General features: G+C 45.9%; 1 protein-coding gene across 10 annotated transcripts in view; it reads left to right on the forward strand.

Moving 5' to 3' along the window:
* Positions 1-22,253, forward strand: part of HERC2 (HECT and RLD domain containing E3 ubiquitin protein ligase 2) — a 618,496-nt gene that overhangs the window by 179,178 nt on the left and 417,065 nt on the right. The gene's annotated exons all lie outside the window — the stretch shown is intronic.

Raw genomic sequence — 22,253 nt, forward strand, 5'->3', positions numbered from 1 at the left:
AAAATTCACTCAATATAGTGTTAATCCCTAAATTATATAGCGCTCTGGTGTGTGCTGGCATACTCTCTCTCTGTCTCCCCAAAGGGCTGTGTGGGGTCCTGTCCTTAGTCAGAGCATTCCCTGTGTGTGTGTGCGGTGTGTCGGTACGGCTGTGTCGACACGTTTGATGAGGAGGCTTATGTGGTGGCAGAGCAGATGCCGATAAATGTGATGTCGCCCCCTGTGGGGCCGACACCAGAGTGGATGGATAGGTGGAAGGTGTAAACCGACAGTGTCAACTCCTTACATAAAAGGCTGGATGACGTAACAGCTGTGGGACAGCCGGCTTCTCAGCCGCGCCTGCCCAGGCGTCTCAAAGGCCATCAGGGGCTCAAAAACGCCCGCTCCCTCAGATGGCAGACACAGATGTCGACACGGAGTCTGACTCCAGTGTCGACGAGGTTGAGACATATACACAATCCACTAGGAACATCCGTTACATGATCCCGGCATTAAAAAATGTGTTACACATTTCTGACATTAACCCAAGTACCACTAAAAAAGGGTTTTATGTGTGGGGAGAAAAAGCAGGCAGTGTTTTGTTCCCCCATCAAATGAGTGAATGAAGTGTGAAAAAGCGTGGGTTCCCCCGATAAGAAACTGTTAATTTCTAAAAAGTTACTGATGGCGTACCCTTTCCCGCCAGAGGATAAAGTTACGCTGGGAGATATCCCCTAGGGTGGATAAGGCGCTCACACGTTTGTCAAAAAAGGTGGCACTGCCGTCTTAGGATACGGCCACTTTGAAGGAGCCTGTTGATAAAAAGCAGGAGGCTATCCTGAAGTCTGTATTTACACACTTAGGTACTAGACTGAGACCTGCAGATAGTGCTGCTGCAGCGTGGTCTGTGACCCTGTCAAACAGGGATACTATTTTGCGAACATAAGAGCATATTAAAGACGTCGTCTTATATATGAGGGATGCACAGAGGGATATTTTGCCGGCTGGCATCCAGAATTAATGCAATGTCCATTCTGTCAGGAGGGTATTAGAGACCCGACACTGGACAGGTGATGCTGACTTTAAAAGGCACATAGAGCCTTATAAGGGTGAGGAATTGTTTGGGGATGGTCTCTGGGACCTCGTATCCACAGCAACAGCTGGGAAGAAAATTTTTTACCTCAGGTTTCCTCACAGCCTAAGAGAGCACTGTATTATCAGGTACAGTCCTTTCGGCTTCAGAAAAGCAAGCGGGTCAAAGGCGCTTCCTTTCTGCACAGAGACAAGGGAAGAGGGAAAAAGCTGCACCAGTCAGCCATTTCCCAGAATCAAAATTCTTCCCCCGCTTCCTCTGAGTCCACCGCATGATGCGGGGGCTCCACAGGCGTAGCCAGTTACGGTGGGGGGCGGCCTCAAAAATTTCAGCGATCAGTGGGCTCGCTCACAGGTGGATCCCTGGATCCTTCAAGTAGTATCTCAGGGGTACAAGCTGGAATTCGAGGCGTCTCCCCCCCCCCCCCCCGCCGTTTCCTCAAATCTGCCTTGCCGACAACTCCCTCAGGCAGGGAGGCTGTGCTAGAGGCAATTCACAAGCTGTATTCCCAGCAGGTGATAGTCAAGGTGCCCCTACTTCAACAAGGACGGGGTTACTCTTCCACACTGTTTGTGGTACCGAAACCGGACGGTTCGGTGAGACCCATGTTAAATTTGAAATCCTTGAACACATACATAAAAAAATTCAAGTTCAAGATGGAATCGCTCAGGGCGGTTATTGCAAGCCTGGAGGAGGGGGATTACATGGTATCCCTGGACATCAAGGATGCTTACCTACATGTCCCCATTTACCATCCTCACCAGGAGTACCTCAGATTTGTGGTACAGAATTGCCATTACCAATTCCAAACACTGCCGTTTGGACTGTCCACGGCACCGAGGGTCTTTACCAAGGTAATGGCAGAAATGATGATACTCCTTCGAAAAAAGGGAGTTTTAATTATCCCGTACTTGGACGATCTCCTTATAAAGGCGAGGTCCAAGGAGCAGTTGTTGGTCGGAGTAGCACTATCTCGGGAAGTGCTGCAACAGCACGGATGGATTCTATACATTCCAAAGTCACAGCTGGTTCCTACCACACGCCTACTGTTCCTGGGGATGGTTCTGGACACAGAACAGAAAAAAGTATTTCTCCCGCAGGAGAAAGCCAAGGAGCTGTCATCTCTAGTCAGAGACCTCCTGAAACCAAAACAGGTATCGGTGCATCACTGCACACGAGTCCTGGGAAAAATGATAGCTTCTTACGAAGCAGAATTCCATTCGGCAGGTTCCATGCAAGAACCTTTCAGTGGGACCTCTTGGACAAGTGGTCGGGATCGCATCTTCAGATGCATCGGCTGATAACCCTGTCTCCAAGGACCAGGGTATCTCTACTGTGGTGGCTGCAGAGTGCTCATCTTCAAGAGGGCCGCAGATTCGGCATACAGGACTGGGTCCTGGTAACCACGGATGCCAGCCTTCGAGGCTTGGGGGCAGTCACACAGGGAAGAAATTTCCAAGGACTTTGGTCAAGTCAGGAGTCGTCCCTACACATAAATATTCTGGAACTGAGGGCCATTTACAATGCCCTAAGTCTGGTAAGGCCTCTGCTTCAAAACCAGCCGGTACTGATCCAATCAGACAACATCACGGCAGTCGCCCATGTAAACCAACAGGGCGGCACAAGAAGCAGGATGGCGATGGCAGAAGCCACAAGGATTCTCCTATGGGCGGAAAATCACGTCTTAGCACTGTCAGCAGTGTTCATTCCGGGAGTGGACAACTGGGAAGCAGACTTCCTCAGCAGACACGACCTACACCCGGGAGAGTGGGGACTTCATCCAGAAGTCTTCCAACTGTTGGTAAACTGTTGGGAAAGGCCACAGGTGGACATGATGGCGTCCCGCCTAAACAAAAAACTAGATATTGCGCCAGGTCAAGGGACCCTCAGGCGATAGCGGTGGACGCTCTAGTGACACCGTGGGTGTACCAGTCGGTTTATGTATTCCCTCCTCTGCCTCTCATACCAAAGGTACTGAGAATAATAAGAAGACGAGGAGTAAGAACGATACTCGTGGTTCCGGATGGGCCAAGAAGAGCTTGGTACCCAGAACTTCAAGAAATGATATCAGAGGACCCATGGCCTCTACCGCTCAGACAGGATCTGCTACAGCAGGGGCCCTGTCTGTTCCAAGACTTACCGCGGCTGCGTTTGACGGCATGGCGGTTGAATTCCGGATCCTAAAGGAAAACGGCATTCCGGAGGAAGTCATTCCTACGCTGATAAAAGCCAGGAAAGAAGTAACCGCAAACCATTATCACCGTATTTGGCGAAAATATGTTGCGTGGTGTGAGGCCAGGAAGGCCCCAACAGAGGAATTTCAGCTGGGTCGTTTTCTGCACTTCCTACAGTCAGGAGTGACTATGGGCCTAAACTTGGGTTCCATTAAGGTCCAGATTTCGGCTCTGTCGATTTTCTTCCAGAAAGAACTGGCTTCACTGCCTGGAGTTCAGACATTTGTAAAGGGAGTGCTACATATTCAGCCCCCTTTTGTGCCTCCTGTGGCACCTTGGGATCTCAACGTGGTGTTGAGTTTCCTAAAATCACATTGGTTCGAGCCACTTAAAACTGTGGATTTGAAATATCTCACGTGGAAAGTGGTCATGTTATTGGCATTGGCTTCGGCCAGGCGTGTGTCAGAATTGGCGGCTTTGTCATGTAAAAGCCCTTATCTGATTTTCCATATAGATTGGGGACGAGTCCTCAATTCTGCCCTGTTTCTCCCTAAGGTGGTATCAGCTTTTCACTTGAACCAACCTATTGTAGTGCCTGCGGCTACTAGGGACTTGGAAGATTCCAAGTTACTGGACGTAGTCAGGGCCTTAAAAATTTATATTTCCAGGACGGCTGGAGTCAGGAAAATTGACTCGCTTTTTATCCTGTAGGCACCCAACAAAATAGGTGCTCCTGCTTCTAAGCAGACTATTGCTCGCTGAATTTGTAGCACAATTCAGCTGGAGCATTCTGCGGCTGGATTGCCGCATCCTAAATCAGTAAAAGCCCATTCCACGAGGAAAGTGGGCTCATCTTGGGCGGCTGCCCGAGGGGTCTCGGCTTTACAACTTTGCCGAGCTGCAACTTGGTCAGGGGCAAACACGTTTGCAAAATTCTACAAATTTGATACCCTGGCTGAGGAGGACCTTGAGTTCTCTCATTCGGTGCTGCAGAGTCATCCGCACTCTCCCGCCCGTTTGGGAGCTTTTGTATAATCCCCATGGTCCTTACGGAGTTCCCAGCATCCACTAGGACGTCAGAGAAAATAAGATTTTACTCACCGGTAAATCTATTTCTCGTAGTCCGTAGTGGATGCTGGGCGCCCATCCCAAGTGCGGATTGTCTGCAATACTTGTATGTAGTTATTGCCTAACTAAGGGTTATTGTTGAGCCATCTGTTGAGAGGCTCAGTTATATTTCATACTGTTAACTGGGTATAGTATCACAAGTTATACGGTGTGATTGGTGTGGCTGGTATGAGTCTTACCCGGGATTCAAAATCCTTCCTTATTGTGTCAGCTCTTCCGGGCACAGTATCCTAACTGAGGCTTGGAGGAGGGTCATAGTGGGAGGAGCCAGTGCACACCAGGTAGTCTAAAAGCTTTCTTTTAGTTGTGCCCAGTCTCCTGCGGAGCTGCTATTCCCCATGGTCCTTACGGAGTTCCCAGCATCCACTACGGACTACGAGTAATAGATTTACCGGTGAGTAAAATCTTATTTTCGGAATATTTGGATATGGGATACTCAACATGTATGTATGTATGTATGTATGTATGTATGTATAAGTGGTCGGCACTCCTGATTACATGAATATAATATCTGGTGCCTTCTCTTGCAGAGTTATCCACTGTATAAACACATAGAATTGAGCGGCACTCTCAGGACTTTAACAAAGAACGGGTCCTCAGCCCATCATAAGTTTGCAACGTTTCGGTAATTTTATTTCAACCGTCGTCAGGCATAATAACATATAAGCAGACATTCTTACCTTTAAATAACACACAGAAAACACGTGAACTGGCCACAGAATGCCCAGAGCCCTGGACTTCCTCTGACGTCCGTCAGAGTTGACCTCACCAATTAACATCAATAAACATCAATTAACACTTAACCCTTCACCGTGAGATAAACGGAACACTGGAGAGAGAAAAAACAGACATAAAATCTATATGAATGTCAGTGAATCCAGCAGATACGAGGAGACTTGCAAAAATACATCAGAGCAATTAATGAAACAATGAAATCAATTATAGATATATAGAAAGAAAAACAGTTTTATAAATTCATAAAAAGCTGCTGAAGGATAGTGACTCATTCAATCCGTTAGGAGTAAGAGTGTTCAGCTGATAAATCCAATGTGTCTCACGTTGTAATAATTTTTTATTTCTATCTCCCCCTCTTTTATTTGCTGGGATGTGGTCAATCATTTTATAACGTAAACTGGATAAAGAGTGATTAAATTGTTTAAAATGTTTGGCAACAGGCTGGTCTATTGATTTACCTTCAAGGATTTGCTTAATTGCACTACGATGTTGTGTCATGCGTTCTTTAAACGTGCAGGAAGTCTTGCCAACATAAAAAAGCCCACAAGGGCATCTGATGTAATATACAACAAATCTAGAACTACAGGTTAAACTGTGAGTGATCTTAATAGCTTTACCAGACTGGGGATGATAAAAAGTGTCTCCCGTCTCCATATACATGCAAGTAGTACAACCAAGGCAGCGAAAATTACCTGGTTTCCTGCTAAGAAAATTAGCTGGTTTAGTGGATTTAAAATCCGAGATGTCAGAGTGCACTAATAGATCACGTAGATTACGTCCTCTACGATAACAAGGTGTTAAACCTTTGGACGCAAGAGAGGTCAGAGCTTGGTCAGACTGTACTACAGGCCAATATCTCTTAGCACATTTAGTTAACTGTTTACTTGCTGTGGAAAATTGGTTGACAAAGATAATTTCTTTATCATCCACTAGGGGTCACTGGAGTACTCTTGGGATATGGACGGCTTCCACCGGAAGAAGGCACTGAATAAATTAATTTTTGAGACTACTCCTCCCCTCCATATCCTCGAGCACTTCAGTGTTTTTTTCTGTGCTCGACACAGTTAGAAGGCATAGTGGAGCTCGTCCACGAAGTATTGGAATTTTGTTTTTTAGTTCCTAAGTTTTTCTTCTTTTCAAGGATTTCCACGTCCTTTCCCCCCTTCTAACAGGCGTGGGTCAGGGACAGTGGAAGCGGCTGAGAACAGCCGTGAGTGTCGGACCTCTCTGTAAAGAGCTCCCTCACTCCACCTGCAGGCTGCCTGCAAAAAGCTGGACGGAGCTTGGATGAGAAGCCCCGTCATAGACTTTGGTCACGGTCCAGGTATGTTAGGGGCGGTCAGCTCTTGCTGCCGCTCCACTGTTGGGGATTGTATTGGGTACTCACCGCTGCCCGGAGCGCGTGTGCATGGGCCGCATCACGGCTCCATGCGGCGCGCTCTCACTCTCCGCTCCCAGCATCTTAAATACCAGACCGCTGCTCCCCGGCGCCGCAGCTGCGCTGCCTGGCTACACAGACACTCCGCAAAATGTGTGTGGCGGGCGGGAGCGCGTGTGCATAGGCCGCTCCAGGGCTCTATGCAGCACGCTCGCTGCTTCCGCTATCCGCCCGCAGCAGCCGAGGAGTTCCCGCTGCCTGGGCCTACAGGTACAGGCCGCTCACACGGCCCTATGCAGACTTCCACAGGCCCCGACCCGGTGCTGTACACGGAGGTCGTGGGAGTGGGGGGGGGGAGACATTGGCAGTATTTGGCATGCTTAATATGTTAATGTTCTCCTGTCTGTTCCAGGTTTCCTTTATTACATCTCGGCTAAGAGTGGTACTAGGGGAATTTTGGGGTCCGTTTTCTTATTGCTGGCAGGCACTGCACTTGCCTGATATATACCAGGAACTTTGGTGTTATTACTGAGTCGTGCAGTCTGTCTGTGTGTAGTTTGTATTGTCTGTCTTTTATAATGAGTAAGACACCAGCAAAATCTAAGAAACATTTTTCATGTCATGTCTGTAAGAGTGTGTTGCCTGATGGATCCACCACATGTACAGCATGTGTTGTTAATACAGCCATAAATACGATTTCAGAAGTAAAACCACCATCTCTGGACCCTCCATGGGCTTTACTTGCAGATGTATTAGTTGGTTTACAATCAGAGCTGGCCGCCTCTCGTGAAGAAAGAGAGGCGGCAAGATCTGAGTTTAAAATGAGACCATTTGAGTTACCAGAGTCTCAATCTGGTCAGAGGCCCACCTTGAGTGGAAAAGATAAATTTCCTTTTCCTAATAATTCTCCAGTCTCTGGGATACTAGACCTCACTGAACAGGAGTATGAGGAGGGCGAAATAGGGCAACAGTCAGATAGTGACGATTTTGACAGCCCAGGTATTGACAATCTCATCAGAGCAGTACGTCAGTCGCTGGAGTTTACGGAAACTGAGGAGCCCCTGACGAATGATGAGGTAGTTTTTACTAAACGACAGAGATCTCCGATGTGTTTCCCTATTTCGGAATCTCTTAATAAAATGTTACTGGAATCACGGAAAAATCCGGATAAACTGTTTTCTATTCCTCGTAGATTTAAATCGAGTTACCCGTTTCCAGAGTCCATGACAGCTACTTGGGAGAACCCACCATTGGTGGATTCATCCGTATCCAAACTTACAAGGAAGTTAACCATACCAGTACCAACTGCTACTACGCTTAAAGACCCTGCAGATCGTAAAATAGAGGCTATGCTAAGGTCCATGTATACAGCAGCTGGAGTGCTGCTGAGACCTGGGTTGGTTGGCATTTGGGTTACTAAAGCTTTAATGGTATGGATAAAAGAGCTCAAGTCGGCTCTGCAAGATGACCATCTTATACTTCTCGCGGATCAAATCTGGGAAGCTGCTGAATATCTATGTACAGCTTCTACTGACGTCTGTCAGCTTACTTCTCGCCTGTCCTCATCGCTAGTCATAGTACGACGAGCACTTTGGCTGCGTTCTTGGCAGGCGGAGACGGAGGTTAAAAAAGGTATAGAGGCATTGCCTTATGATGGCGAGAAGCTTTTCGGTCCTGAATTGGACAAATGGATTTCTGAGGCTACTGGAGGAAAGTCTGTGTTTCTTCCATCGCCTACAACTATACCTAAACGGAAATATTCTGGTCCGGCGTTCAAATCCTTTAGAACTCAGCCCTTTCGTGGGCAGGGCACAGGAGCAGTCACGCCTGGTAGAAGAGGTCGGGGACGTAGTGCTCGACAATCCAATGCACGTCGTCAAGACACTAAGACCACTAACAAACCAGTGGCATGACGGGCTCCCAGCCCATCTCGGATCTCCAATTGTGGGAGCACGCCTTCAGAGCTTTCAGGGGGCGTGGCTGCAGACGTCCACAGATGGGTGGATCCGCAAGTTAGTATTAGAGGGTTACAAAATAGAGTTCGATTATCTTCCGACAGGAAGATTTTTCACGACAGGACTGCCTGTGTCGGACGACAAGAAAGCAGTTCTGCAGGTTGCCATTCAGTCTCTGCTGAATGCTGCAGTTGTAATTCCGGTCCCCGTGCAGGAACAGGGGCAGGGTTATTATTCCAGTCTGTTTCTGGTACCAAAACCAGATGGCTCAGTCAGGCCAATATTGAACCTAAAAGGTCTCAATCATTACGTCACTTACCACAGATTCAAGATGGAATCTCTCAGGTCAGTAATTGCAGGGTTAGAGCCGCAGGAATTCATGATTGCACTGGATCTCAAGGATGCGTACTTACACATTCCGATTTGGCCACCTCACCAGAGTTTCTTAAGGTTTGCGATAAGGCGAGACCATTACCAGTTTCAGGCTCTCCCGTTTGGCCTCTCATCAGCGCCTCGGGTATTCACCAAGGTAATGTCCGTGATGATAGCTCATCTCAGGTCCCTAGGGGTAATAATTGTTCCGTATTTGGACGATCTACTCATAAAGGCTCCGTCTCAACAATTGCTTCTCCAGCATGCTTTGCTAACGTACAATGTACTAGTTCAGCACGGTTGGATAGTCAGTTTAAAGAAATCACATCTAATTCCGTGTCAGCGACTTCAATTCCTAGGGATGATTCTCGATACAGTAAAACAAAAGGTTTACCTGCCACAACAGAAAGTACAGGTCATTCGTCATCTGGTGCAATTAGTGCTCAAGCCACGCACAGTCTCAGTACATTTGTGCATTCGCCTTTTAGGCACAATGGTGGCGGCTTTCGAAGCACTTCAGTTCGGAAGGTTTCACTCACGTCCGTTTCAACTGGAGGTGTTAGCGCAATGGTCGGGATCACATCTGCAGTTGCACCACAGGGTGAGATTGTCGCCACAAGTCAGGGTGTCTCTTCTCTGGTGGTTAAAAATACACAATCTATCTGCAGGGAGACGATTCGGCGTCGTGAATTGGATAATTCTGACAACAGACGCAAGTCTCAGAGGTTGGGGAGCTGTAGTTCAGAGTCATCGGCTCCAGGGCCTCTGGGCAAATCACGAAAGATCGCTATCCATAAATGTTCTGGAACTCAGGGCGATTTACAATGCTCTAAGACAAGCAGTGTACATGTTTCGTTTTCAGACTGTTCAGGTGCAGTCAGACAATGCGACGGCAGTCGCATACATAAACAAACAAGGAGGAACGAGAAGCCGCATGGCAATGCGGGAAGTAGCTCGGATCCTCAGATGGGCCGAATATCACCAGGTGATATTGTCGGCAGTGTTCATTCCGGGAGTGGACAACTGGGAGGCAGATTTTCTCAGTCGTCGGGATTTTCATCCAGGAGAGTGGGCATTAAATCCAGAAGTATTTCAGATGTTGATCCAGAAGTGGGGGTACCCTCAGGTGGATCTGATGGCATCCCGCCACAATCATCAGGTGTCACGATATGTGTCCAGAACAAGAGATCCAGGGGCAGTGGCGGTGGATGCTCTCACAGCCACGTGGCCGTACAGCCTTGTGTATCTGTTTCCACCGTTTCCGCTGCTCCCGCTGTTGCTAAAACGGATCAAGAGAGGGTCCGTCACAGTCATACTAATAGCGCCTCATTGGCCTCGGAGGGCTTGGTTCTCGGATCTCCTCGGGTTACTCGCAGACGATCCGTGGCCACTCCCACTACGTCCGGACCTGTTACAACAGGGTCCGTTCCTTTACCCCGATTTAGCGCGGCTGCGTTTGACGGGGTGGCTGTTGAAAAGGCCATCTTAAGAAGAGAGGGCATTCCTGAGTCTGTTATACCAACCATGGTACGAGCTAGGAAGCCGGTTACGGCAGCTCATTATTACAGAATCTGGCGTACTTATATAAGTTGGTGTGAAGCTCGGAAATTTCCGACATCATCTTTTAATTTATCCCGTCTTTTGTTATTTTTACAGATGGGGTTAGATGGAGGACTACGTCTTTCCACACTAAAGGTGCAGGTATCTGCGTTGTCAATTTTCTTTCAAAGGAAATTGGCCTCGTTGCCGTCAATACATACGTTTTTACAGGGTGTAAAGAGGATACAGCCTCCTTTCATTCCACCTACAGCACCATGGGACTTGAATCTGGTTTTAGATTTCTTACAGTCCGATTACTTTGAACCTTTACGACAAGTGGATATTAAATTTCTCACTTGGAAAAAGATTTTTCTTTTAGCCTTAGCTTCGGCTAGGCGTGTTTCAGATCTGGGTGCCTTGTCGTGCAAGTCACCGTATTTAGTTTTTCATGATGACAGAGCGGAACTTCGGACGAATCCCGCTTTTCTACCAAAGGTAGTGTCGTCTTTTCACATCAATCAACCAATAGTAGTTCCTGTGTTAACAGGAGATTCTGGAACGTTGGATGTGGTTCGCGCATTGCGCATCTATGTATCCCGAACGTCTACTGTGCGTAAAACGGATACGTTGTTTGTTCTCTATGATGCGGCTAAGAGGGGTTGGCCAGCCTCTAAGCAAACCTTATCCAGATGGATCAAACTGACCATACGTCAGGCTTACCTTTATGCTAGGTTACAGCCACCTACTTCAGTAACAGCTCATTCCACACGTTCTGTGGGAACGTCATGGGCAGCGAGTCGTGGGGCTTCTACGACACAGCTTTGCCGTGCGGCTACTTGGTCTTCAGTGCACACGTTTGTGCGCTTTTACAAGTTTGATACTTTCGCGGCATCAGCATCTAGCTTTGGCCGTTTAGTGTTACAAGTGCCAAACAGCTCTCCCACCACGGAGGAAACTTTGGTACATCCCAAGAGTACTCCAGTGACCCCTAGTGGATGATAAAGAAAATAGGATTTTGGTACTTACCAGGTAAATCCTTTTCTTTGAATCCATAGGGGGCACTGGACGCCCACCCAGAGCAGTTTACCTGTTTTAGGAAGTTCAGTGGTTCTTATGGTAACACACTTTCACGACTGGTTTAAATTTAACAAGGGTTAATCAGTTATGGTGTCAACTGTTTAGTTGTCTGTTACGTTTTGTGTCAACTTTATTGTTGTCCGTGAGATTATATGTAATTCTCCTTTGGTCAATCTCTCTATCGATCCTGTTCGGCTCAGTAAAAAACACTGAAGTGCTCGAGGATATGGAGGGGAGGAGTAGTCTCAAAAATTAATTTATTCAGTGCCTTCTTCCGGTGGAAGCCGTCCATATCCCAAGAGTACTCCAGTGCCCCCTATGGATTCAAAGAAAAGGATTTACCTGGTAAGTACCAAAATCCTATTTTTATCATTTGCTTTTTTAGTACTGACATGTTTAATTTTTGGGGCTGCTAGTGCTCTTTTCTTAGCATCCTGTAGTGATTTATTAGAGTAGCCTCTTTCCAAAAATTTGGAAATAAGCATTTCCATCTGCACTTGTTCTACTGATGAATCACTGCAAATGCGATGTACTCTCAGTAATTGTGAGAATGGTAAACCCTGAATTAAAGATGGAGGATGGTGACTAGAGGCCATGAGAAATTTATTGCAATCTGTAGGTTTAGTATAGACAGAGGTCTTAAGACCTACAGAGTTGCGGGTAACATTCACATCTAAAAAGTGTATACTTTCCTTTTGTATATTAAATGTGAACTTAATATTCTCATCACGGGAATTAATATCAGCCATCATGGTGATAAAAGCCTCCTGGGTACCAGTCCAAATCAGGAACACATCATCTATGTACCTAGTAAAAAAGGCAATGTTCTCACTATATTCTGGTACATCGAAAATAGATTTTGTTCCACATTAAACATGAACGCGTTAGCGTAAGCCGGAGCGACTGGGGATCCCATCGCACAGCCGTGTACTTGCAAAAAAATTCATTATTAAATTAAAAATAATTACGAGTCAAAACCAGTCGTAATAAGTCAAAAAATAAATCTAAAGAGAAACCAGTATAGTACATATTGTCACAGATCAATTCTTTAACAGCTGTTATACCTCTCTCATGGGGGATATTCGTATACAAGCTCACAACATCTGCCGTGCATAACCAGAATTCATTGGTGGTTAATGACAAAGCCCTCAGTTTATCTAAAAAGCAAAATGAATCCTTCAAATAGGATTTTTCATGCTGAATGACTGGTTGCAACAAGAAATCTAGATAACGAGCAACATGACTAAACAGTGAATCTCTGGCCGCAACAATGGGGCGACCCGGTGGTTTATGAACATTCTTGTGCAACTTGGGTAAGGTATAGAACACAGGTACCATAGGTGTAGACACATATAAAGAATTCAACAATTCCATATCAATGATATTCCTATCCACAGCATTCAGAAGTAATTCATACAATTCTCTAGCATATGATTCAGTGGGATCATGTGTTAATTTGATATAGACCTTAGAGTCATTTAACTGTGAATAAGCTTCAGATAGATAATCTTCTAAGTCCTGAATCACAATACCGCCTCCCTTATCCGCGGGGTGGATTGTAATATCAGTTCTAGCAGACAAATTGTGCAGGGCAGTACGCTCATCAGATGAAAGATTGTTCATATATTTAGGCGGAGTCTTAGTGACAGTCTATTTGATTAGTCATAGTCTTAGTGTAAGCCCGAATGGCAGGGTTAACTGAAGGCGGGTCAAAAGTAGATTTGGCTCTTACCGGGCATCTGGAAGACAGTTCTTGATCTGGTGCTTTATCATTGAAGAATTCTTTCAGTCTCAGCTGTCGATTAAAACGTGCCAGATCAATTTTGCTCTCGAAGCTCTTGTGTACAGTGGTAGGGACAAAACTCAAACCTTTTTGTAGTAATTTAGTTTCCGTTTCAGAAAGAGGAGTGGAAGAAAGATTAAAAATTACTTCTTTGCTTTTGTATTCTTTTTTCTTTTGTCTTTCACACTGTCGTCCTCTTCTAGTTGTTCTTCGACCAGGACGTCCCTTTTTGCCCTGGTCTTGATGCCTAAAGGGACACTGGTTGCCGTTTTACTGGTAGAGGCGATATGTCCGAATCACTTTGGGATGTCGCACTGGAACCATCTGTCTCCAACGGAAAAGCTTTGGGTTTTCGTGTATAACGTTGGCGTGTATGCTTACCAAAAAAGCGCTGGTTGCTTGAGAGAAAGTAGACTCTGTTCTCCTCATAATCTTTAGTATCAGCTGCATACTACTTTGATTTAAAATTAATTAAATCAGTTTTATATTTGTCTATTTGAGTTTGCAGCTTGGTAACCCATTCGTTATTGGAGTCACTGTTCAAGAATTCCAAGCTCTCAGCCTCAAATTTCTTAATATTGTCACGCACCACAGTTAACTCACGAGTGGATTCTTCTATTACCAGTAAAATCAAGTCAAAAGATGCCTTGTTTAGAACCGCCACCCATTTGCGACAGAAATCGGGGTTCAATCGTCCAATTGTTGGGGAGTTCTTAATGCGGAATCCCCTAGGGATTTTTTTATCCCTGTAATAGTCTGAAAGGGTAACTCCATGTAGATAAAAATCTACTTCACGCTTTTTCATTTTTAATAACTGTAAGAATAATTGCTCATTGTTATCAATACCAATAGAGGTAGTTAATTTATCCTTAATAAGGATCCTTTCAACATCCAAATCAGAGAGTGTTAGAATTTCTCCTTGAGGATACACATTGCTGCGGTAACCCACAGAATCTATTCTTCCAGTTTCCATTGTGCACTATATACAAAAAGTGCTAGTGTGCAAAACACCAGTGGCAAGTGATTTAAAATATTAGTCCTCCGACCTTAGAACTCGTGCATGAGTCCAAAAGAGCAATAAGTCGGGTGCCATACAGTGGTAAGGCAAATAATTACCTTCCAAAATCTAGATGTCCAAGTGGTCGGCACTCCTGATTAAATGAATATAATACCTGGTGCCTTCTCTTGCAGAGTTATCCACTGTATAAACACATAGAATTGAGCGGCACTCTCAGGACTTTAACAAAGAACGGGTCCTCAGCCCATCATAAGTTTGCAACGTTTCGGTAATTTTATTTCAACCGTCGTCAGGCATAATAACATATAAGCAGACATTCTTACCTTTAAATAACACACAGAAAACACGTGAACTGGCCACAGGATGCCCAGAGCCCTGGACTTCCTCTGACATCCATCAGAGTTGACCTCACCAATTAACATCAATAAACATCAATTAACACTTAACCCTTCACCGTGAGATAAACGGAACACTGGAGAGAAAAAAAACAGACATAAAATCTATATGAATGTCAGTGAATCCAGCAGATACGAGGAGACTTGCAAAAATACATCAGAGCAATTAATGAAACAATGAAATCAATTATAGATATATAGAAATATATAGAAATATCGTATCTGCTGGATTCACTTTTTAATAATACATAAAGCGACAAAAAACATATAGATGGACTCGTACAATTTAGAAATGCATATAAGCTTATCTGTTATTTCCTCAGATAGGAGCGGAGTGCCGGTAGGTGCCCAACGCGTTTCGTCCCTTAGTTCATCTCTGGGACTTCCTCAGGGGTCAATGACCCCTGAGGAAGTCCCAGAGATGAACTAAGGGACGAAACGCGTTGGGCACCTACCGGCACTCCGCTCCTATCTGAGGAAATAACAGATAAGCTTATATGCATTTCTAAATTGTACGAGTCCATCTATATGTTTTTTGTCGCTTTATGTATTATTAAAATGTTTTTTTAAATAATACTACACTATCAGAGGCTTTTCCTTCCCGCATGGGACTTTTTTAAAGGTATATAAGTCTGATGACGGAATGACGGCAGCATCTTTTTAATTCATTGCAACTTTAGATGTAAGTGCCTCATATAAATATACCTCCTCTCTAGATCTCCTCTGAATTACTGATCTATATGGTGTTGCACCCTTAATAAATGGTATTTAAGCACATTACCTAAGGAAAAAAGGGAATTAGCACACTGCCAGTAACATATTCATTTTTATTCATATTATATATATTTTTAACAAGCACTTACAGCACTTCTTCTGCACATACTCACTTTATTGCAAACTTTGCACAAAAATAGCACCAAGTCACTTTTTAAGAGCAGTATATTGACACACTGTCTTGCATATACGTACAAACTCCACACCAATGCCTGGACGGATGGGAACGGAGAGTCAGTACGAGTAAGGAACATCCAGATGCAAAGACACCCTAAATAAGGCGAATGTTCCACGTATGTCTGGTACGCATATTTTAACTATCACTTAAGGATTTGCAACGTATTATTCACGAACACTGAAGGCGCAACCGATTTACCACTAGAAACAAATTTGAAAATTAAGTTCCCCTGGGAATTGGACATTTTGAAATCTGGTTGCGACACCATTTATTTTGGGAGTGTTTTCTAAGTAATTAATTTGCTATACTTTGCACTATTTCATGTGTAATTTATGATCTCCCATCTCAGGGATATCTGGTTATAGAATATTCAGGTTGTAGCGCTATTTGCACCTTTTGTACACAATATGTGTATATATGTATATATATATATATATATATATGTGTATATATGTATGTATGTGTATATATGTATATATGTGTATATATATATATATATATATATATATATATATATATATATATATATATAAAAATAAACAAAAAAGCGCTGTATATAGCTGGGACTTGTGTTTCCAGAGTCATTGGCGCTGGGCGCGTGCTAGCATACTCTCTCTCTGTCTCTCCAAAGGGCCTGGTTGGGGGAACTATCTCCAGATTAGAGATTTCCCTGAGTGTGTGGGGTGTCGGTACGCGTGTGTCGGCATGTCTGAAGCGGAAGGCTCTTCTAGGGAGGAGGTGGAGCAAATGTGTGGTGTCTCCGTCGGCAACGCCGACACCTGATTGGTTGGATATGTGGAATGTTTTAAATGCAAATGTGAATTTATTACACAAAAGGTTGGACAAAGCGGAGTCCAGGGGAAATACAGGGAGTCAATCCCTGCTTTTCACTATGTCGCAGGGCACTGATACCGACACGGATTCTGACTCCAGTGTCGACTATGATGATGCGAGGTTGCAGCCGAGATTGGTAAAAAGTATTCATTATATGATTATTGCTATAAAAGATGTGTTGCATATCACAGATGACCCCTCGGTCCCGGACACGAGGGTGCGCATGTATAAGGAAAATAAACCTGAGGTTACTTTCCCCCCCTTCACATGAGCTAAATGAGTTGTTTGAAAGGGCTTGGGAAACTCCAGACAAGAAATTGCAGATTCCCAAAAGGATTCTTATGGCGTATCCTTTCCCGGCTAAGGACAGGGTACGGTGGGAATCCTCTCCCAGAGTGTTGACGCGCTTATCCAAAAAGGTGGCGCTGCCATCTTAAGATACCCCAACCCTCAAGGATCCTGCTGATCGCAGGCAAGAGACTACGTTGAAGTCATTTTACACATACTGGTACATTACTCAGACCGGCGATAGCGTCGGCTTGGGTTTGTAGCGCTGTAGCAGCGTGGACAGATACCTTGTCTGCTGAAATAGATACACTGGATAAGGATACCGTTTTATTGACATTGGGTCATATTAAGGATGCTGTCCTATATATGAGAGATGCTCAGAGAGACGTTGGCCTACTGGGTTCCAGAGCCAACGACATGACGATTTCTGCTAGGCGAGCCATGTGGACCCAACAATGGACGGGTGATGCCGACTCAAAGAAGCATATGGAGGTTTTGCCTTACAAGGGTGAGGAATTATTTGGGGAAGGTCTCACAGACCTGGTTTCCACAGCTACTGCAGGTAAATCCACTTTTATACCTTATGTTTCCTCACAGCCAAAGAAAACGCCACATTATCAGATGCAGTCCTTTCGGTCGCATAAATCCAAGAGAGTACGGGGATCTTCCTTTCTCGCCAGAGGTAAGGGCAGAGGGAAAAAGCTGCCAACTACAGCTAGTTCCCAGGAACAGAAGTCCTCCCTGGCTTCTACAAAATCCACCGCATGACGCTGGGGCTCTGCTGAGGGAGCACGCCCCAGTGGGGGCACGTCTTCGAATTTTCAGCCACGTCTGGATTCAATCACAGGTGGATCCCTGGGCAATAGACATTGTTTCCCAGGGTTACAAGCTGGAATTCGAAGTTTTTTTCAAATCGGCCCTACCAGCTTCTTCCCCGGAGAGGGAAGTAGTTTTAAATGCAATTCAAAAGCTGTGTCTTCAACAAGTGGTGGTCAAAGTTCCCCTGCTTCAACAGGGGACGGGGTACTACTCAACCCTGTTTGTGGTACCGAAACCGGACGTTTCGGTCAGACCCTTTCTGAATCTATACTTGAAAAGGTTCAAATTCAAGATGGAATCGCTCAGAGCGGTCATCGCCAGCCTGGAGGGGGGGGGGGGGGGGGAAATTATATGGTGTCCCTGGACATAAAGGATGCATACCTTCATGTCCACGTATATCCTCCTCATCAGGCGTTCCTGAGATTTGCTGTACAGGATTGTCATTACCAATTTCAGACGTTGCCGTTTGGGCTTTCCACGGCCCCGAGAATTTTCACCAAGGTAATGGCGGAAATGATGGTGCTCCTGCGCAAGCAGGGTGTCACAATTATCCCGTACTTGGACGATCTCCTAATAAAAGCAAGATCGAGAGAACAGTTGCTGAACAGCGTGTCACTCTCCCTGAGGGTGTTGCAACAGCACGGCTGGATTCTCAATCTACCAAAGTCACAGTTGGTTCCAACGACCCGTTTGCCTTTCTTAGGCATGATTCTGGATACGGAATGGAAAAGGGTTTTTCTCCCGCTGGAAAAGGCCCAGGAACTCCAGAACATGGTCAGGGACCTGGTAAAGCCAAAAAGGGTGTCGGTCCATCAATGCACTTAAGTTCTGGGAAAGATGGTGGCGTCTTACGAGGCCATTCCATTCGGCAGGTTCCATGCGAGGACCTTTCAGTGGGACCTTCTGGACAAGTGGTCCAGGTCACATCTACATATTCATTAGATGATCAGCCTGTCCCCCAGGGTCAGGGTATCTCTTGTGGTGGCTGCAGAGTGCTCACGTTTTAGAGGGTCGCATGTTCGGCATTCAGGACTGGGTTCTGGTGACCACGGACGCGAGCCTCCGAGGCTGGGGAGCAGTCACACAGGGAATAAACTTCCAGGGTCTGTGGTCAAGCCAGGAGGCTTGTCTACACATCAACATACTGGAATTGAGGGCCATATACAACGGCCTATGTCAAGCGGAGAATTTTCTTCGCGACCTACCGGTTCTGATTCAGTCAGACAACGTCACAGCTGTGGCTCATGTGAACCGCCATGGCGGAACAAGGAGCAGAGTGGCAATGGCAGAAGCCACCAGAATTCTTTGCTGGGCGGAAAATCATGTAAGCGCTCTGACAGCAGTCTTCATTCCGGGAGTGGACAACTGGGAAGCAGATTTCCTCAGCAGACACGATCTCCATCCAGGAGAGTGGGGACTTCATCAAGAAGTCTTTTCAGAGATGCAAGTCAGTGGGGACTGCCTCAAATAGACATGATGGCGTCACGCCTCAACAAAAAGCTCCCGAGGTATTGTGCCAGGTCAAGGGACCCTCAGGCGGTAGCGGTGGACTCCCTGGTGACTCCGTGGGTGTTCCAGTCTGTCTGTGTTCCCTCCTCTTCCTCTCATCTCAAAAATATTGAGAATCATAAGACGAAAAGGAGTACAGGCAATTCTCATTGTTCCAGATTGGCCTCGAATGGCCTGGTATCCGGAGCTGCAAGAAATGCTCACAGAAGATCCGTGGCCTCTTCCTCTCAGAGAGGACCGGTTGAACGCCAGATCCTAGCTGAAAAGGGCATTCCGGATGAGGTCATTCCTACTCTGATAAGGGCTAGGAAGGAGGTGACAGCGAAACATTATCACCGTATCTGGAGGAAGTATGTGTCTTGGCGTGAGACCAAGAATGCTCCTTCGGAGGAATTCCATCTGGGCTGTTTTCTCCACTTCCTATAGACTGGAGTGAATTTGGGCCTAAAATTAGGTTCCATTAAGGTACAGATTTCGGCCCTGTCTATTTTTTTTCAGAAGGAATTGGCTTCTCTACCAGAAGTACAGACTTTTGTGAAGGGAGTGCTGCATATCCAGCCTCCTTTTGCTCCCCCAGTGGCGCCATGGGACCTTAACGTGGTGTTACAGTTCCTTAAGTCTCATTGGTTTGAACCTCTTCAAACCGTGGAATTAAAATATCTCACTTGGAAAGTGGTTATGTTGTTGGCCTTGGCGTCTGCAAGGCGAGTGTCTGAGTTGGTGGCTTTATCTCTCAAAAGCCCCTATCTGATTTTCCATGTGGACAGAGCTGAGTTGCGAACTCGTCCTCAATTTTTGCCTACGGTGGTTTCCTCTTTTCATATGAACCAACCTATTGTGGTGCCTGTGGCTACGGGAGATTTGGAGGATTCCAAATCCCTTGATGTAGTCATGGCCTTAAAAATTTACCTAGCCAGGACGGCTCGAATTAGGAAAACAGAAGCTCTGTTTGTCCTGTATGCAGCCAACAAGGTTGGCGCTCCTGCTTCTAAGCAGACTATGGCTCGCTGGATCTGTAACACGATTCAGCAGGCTCATTCTACGGCTGAATTGCCGTTACCAAATTCGGTGAAGGCCCATTCCACTAGGAAGGTGGGATCTTCTTGGGCGGCTGCCCGAGGGGTCTCGGCATTACAGCTTTGCCGAGCGGCGACTTGGTCGGGTTCAAACACTTTTGCTAAATTCTACAAGTTTGATACCCTGGCTGAGGAGGACCTCATGTTTGCTCAGTCGGTGCTGCAGAGTCATCCGCGCACTCCCGCCCGTTTGGGAGCTTTGGTATAATCCCCATGGTCCTTACGGAGTCCCCAGCATCCTCTAGGACGTAAGAGAAAATAAGATTTTAAACCTACCGGTAAATCCTTTTCTCCTATTCCGTAGAGGATGCTGGGCGCCCGTCCCAGTGCGGACAACATTCTGCAAGACTTGTATATAGTTATTTGCTTGCATAAGGGTTATGTTACAGTTTTGTTCAGTCTTTGACTGATGCTGTTCTGTTTCATACTGTTGACTGGTTCGTATATTCCAGGTTATACGGTGTGGATGGTGTGGGCTGGTGTGAATCTTGCCCTTGGATTAACAAAATCCTTTCTTCGTACTGTCCGTCTCCTCTGAGCACAGTTTCTCTAACTGAGGTCTGGAGGAGAGGCATAGAGGGAGGAGCCAGTGCACACCCACTCTAAAGTTTCTTTATAGTGCCCATGTCTCCTGCGGAGCCCGTCTATTCCCCATGGTCCTTATGGAGTCCCCAGCGATGTACCGGTAGGTTTAATATCTTATTTTCTGAGTACTGGCAGCCATGGCCATCTTAACAGCAGTGTAGACCCCTGGGCAATACAATGCCCCCCACCCATCCTCCAGGGGTTGGGGGTGCCATCAGCGGCAGCTTTGATGAACTGCGTGCAGTAGGGTGTGTTTTATCTGCCGCTCAGCATGTAATACCTGGCGCAGTAATTTCTGCTATTTACTCCTTTACTGCACAGGTGATGTGAAATGGTGCGGGAGGGAGAACACTAAACTGTAGAAGGGGGCATTGGGCTAATTGAAGGGGCCCTGTCCATGACTTCCAGGGTGGTAGGGGGTCTTTAACATGCAGGGGAGGGGTGTATAGTGGAGTGGGTTTAATATTTATAATTTTCCGGTGGGAGGGCAAATTGCTTGACTGCAGATATCTCCAGTTCCTGGAAATAGATTTCTTAGCTTTCAATGGGATAAAAACAAACAAACTACAGAGTCCCTCATTTCATGCGGTTCTGTGGACTTGGGGTTGGAGTTCAGGAGCCAGAGCAATCCACTAACGAAAATATAAAACTGTATTCCAGGTGTGTGGAGCTGGAGCAGGGACCAGCTGCCAGAGTCCTCCAAAAGGGGAGAGCCCCAGCTTTTGGAGTATACCCTTAGAAAAACTCTAAAGGAGACAGAACCCAAAATATATGTCTGGGAAGTGCAATTAACAGGCTCGGATGGGGATTATTGCTTTAAAGTCAGATATATCCGGTTCCGCAGGGCTGATTTTCAAAAACTGGTACCCCTAGAAAAAGGGCACACTCCGCTATCAGCCTAGGGCCCTTATACTCCCGGGGCCCTTGGACAATTGCCCATTGAGCCCATACGTAAATACGTCCCTGCTGGCATCACAACGCCACTGTGACCTGTCATATCCAAACCTGGCCACCAGGGTTGAGATTTGTCATTGCCTGACTCTTTATACAACAGTAGGCTGAGATGTCACTTCTGTACCGAAGAAATTTCCATAAAATCAGTATGAAGAGGACAGGGCTGGATGATATTAAAATATCTTTGGCTGCACTTTGCCTAACAACTGTAATGTTTGTTTATTTTAACTATTAAGGCACTGTAATGCCAGCTGTTAAGCTACAACATGTCTGCCACACTAGGTCTTCAATTAGTTTGTACGTGCTGAATGGGTTGTGGATCCAGTAAAACATGTTTGCACCTTTTTATAAGGAGCATATTTCTTTCATCCACTAGGGGACACGGGAGGCTGTTGACACTGGGGTATAGACTGTGGCTTATCAGGAGTTGGCACTTTAAGAACCTCTGGGTTATATGTAGTAGGCTGTGGAGGTGTGCACTAGCCAGTTTGAAACTGGCTCCCACCCCCTATATAACCACTCCTCCAACAGAGCTTCAACGTTTCAGTCAATGTACGGTTGACCAGGTAGCAGCTCTGCAGAGCTACCAAGAAGTCTGTCTTGAGGAAAA

Source organism: Pseudophryne corroboree, chromosome 2 (assembly GCF_028390025.1).
Source record: "Pseudophryne corroboree isolate aPseCor3 chromosome 2, aPseCor3.hap2, whole genome shotgun sequence".
Classification (NCBI taxonomy): domain Eukaryota; kingdom Metazoa; phylum Chordata; class Amphibia; order Anura; family Myobatrachidae; genus Pseudophryne; species Pseudophryne corroboree.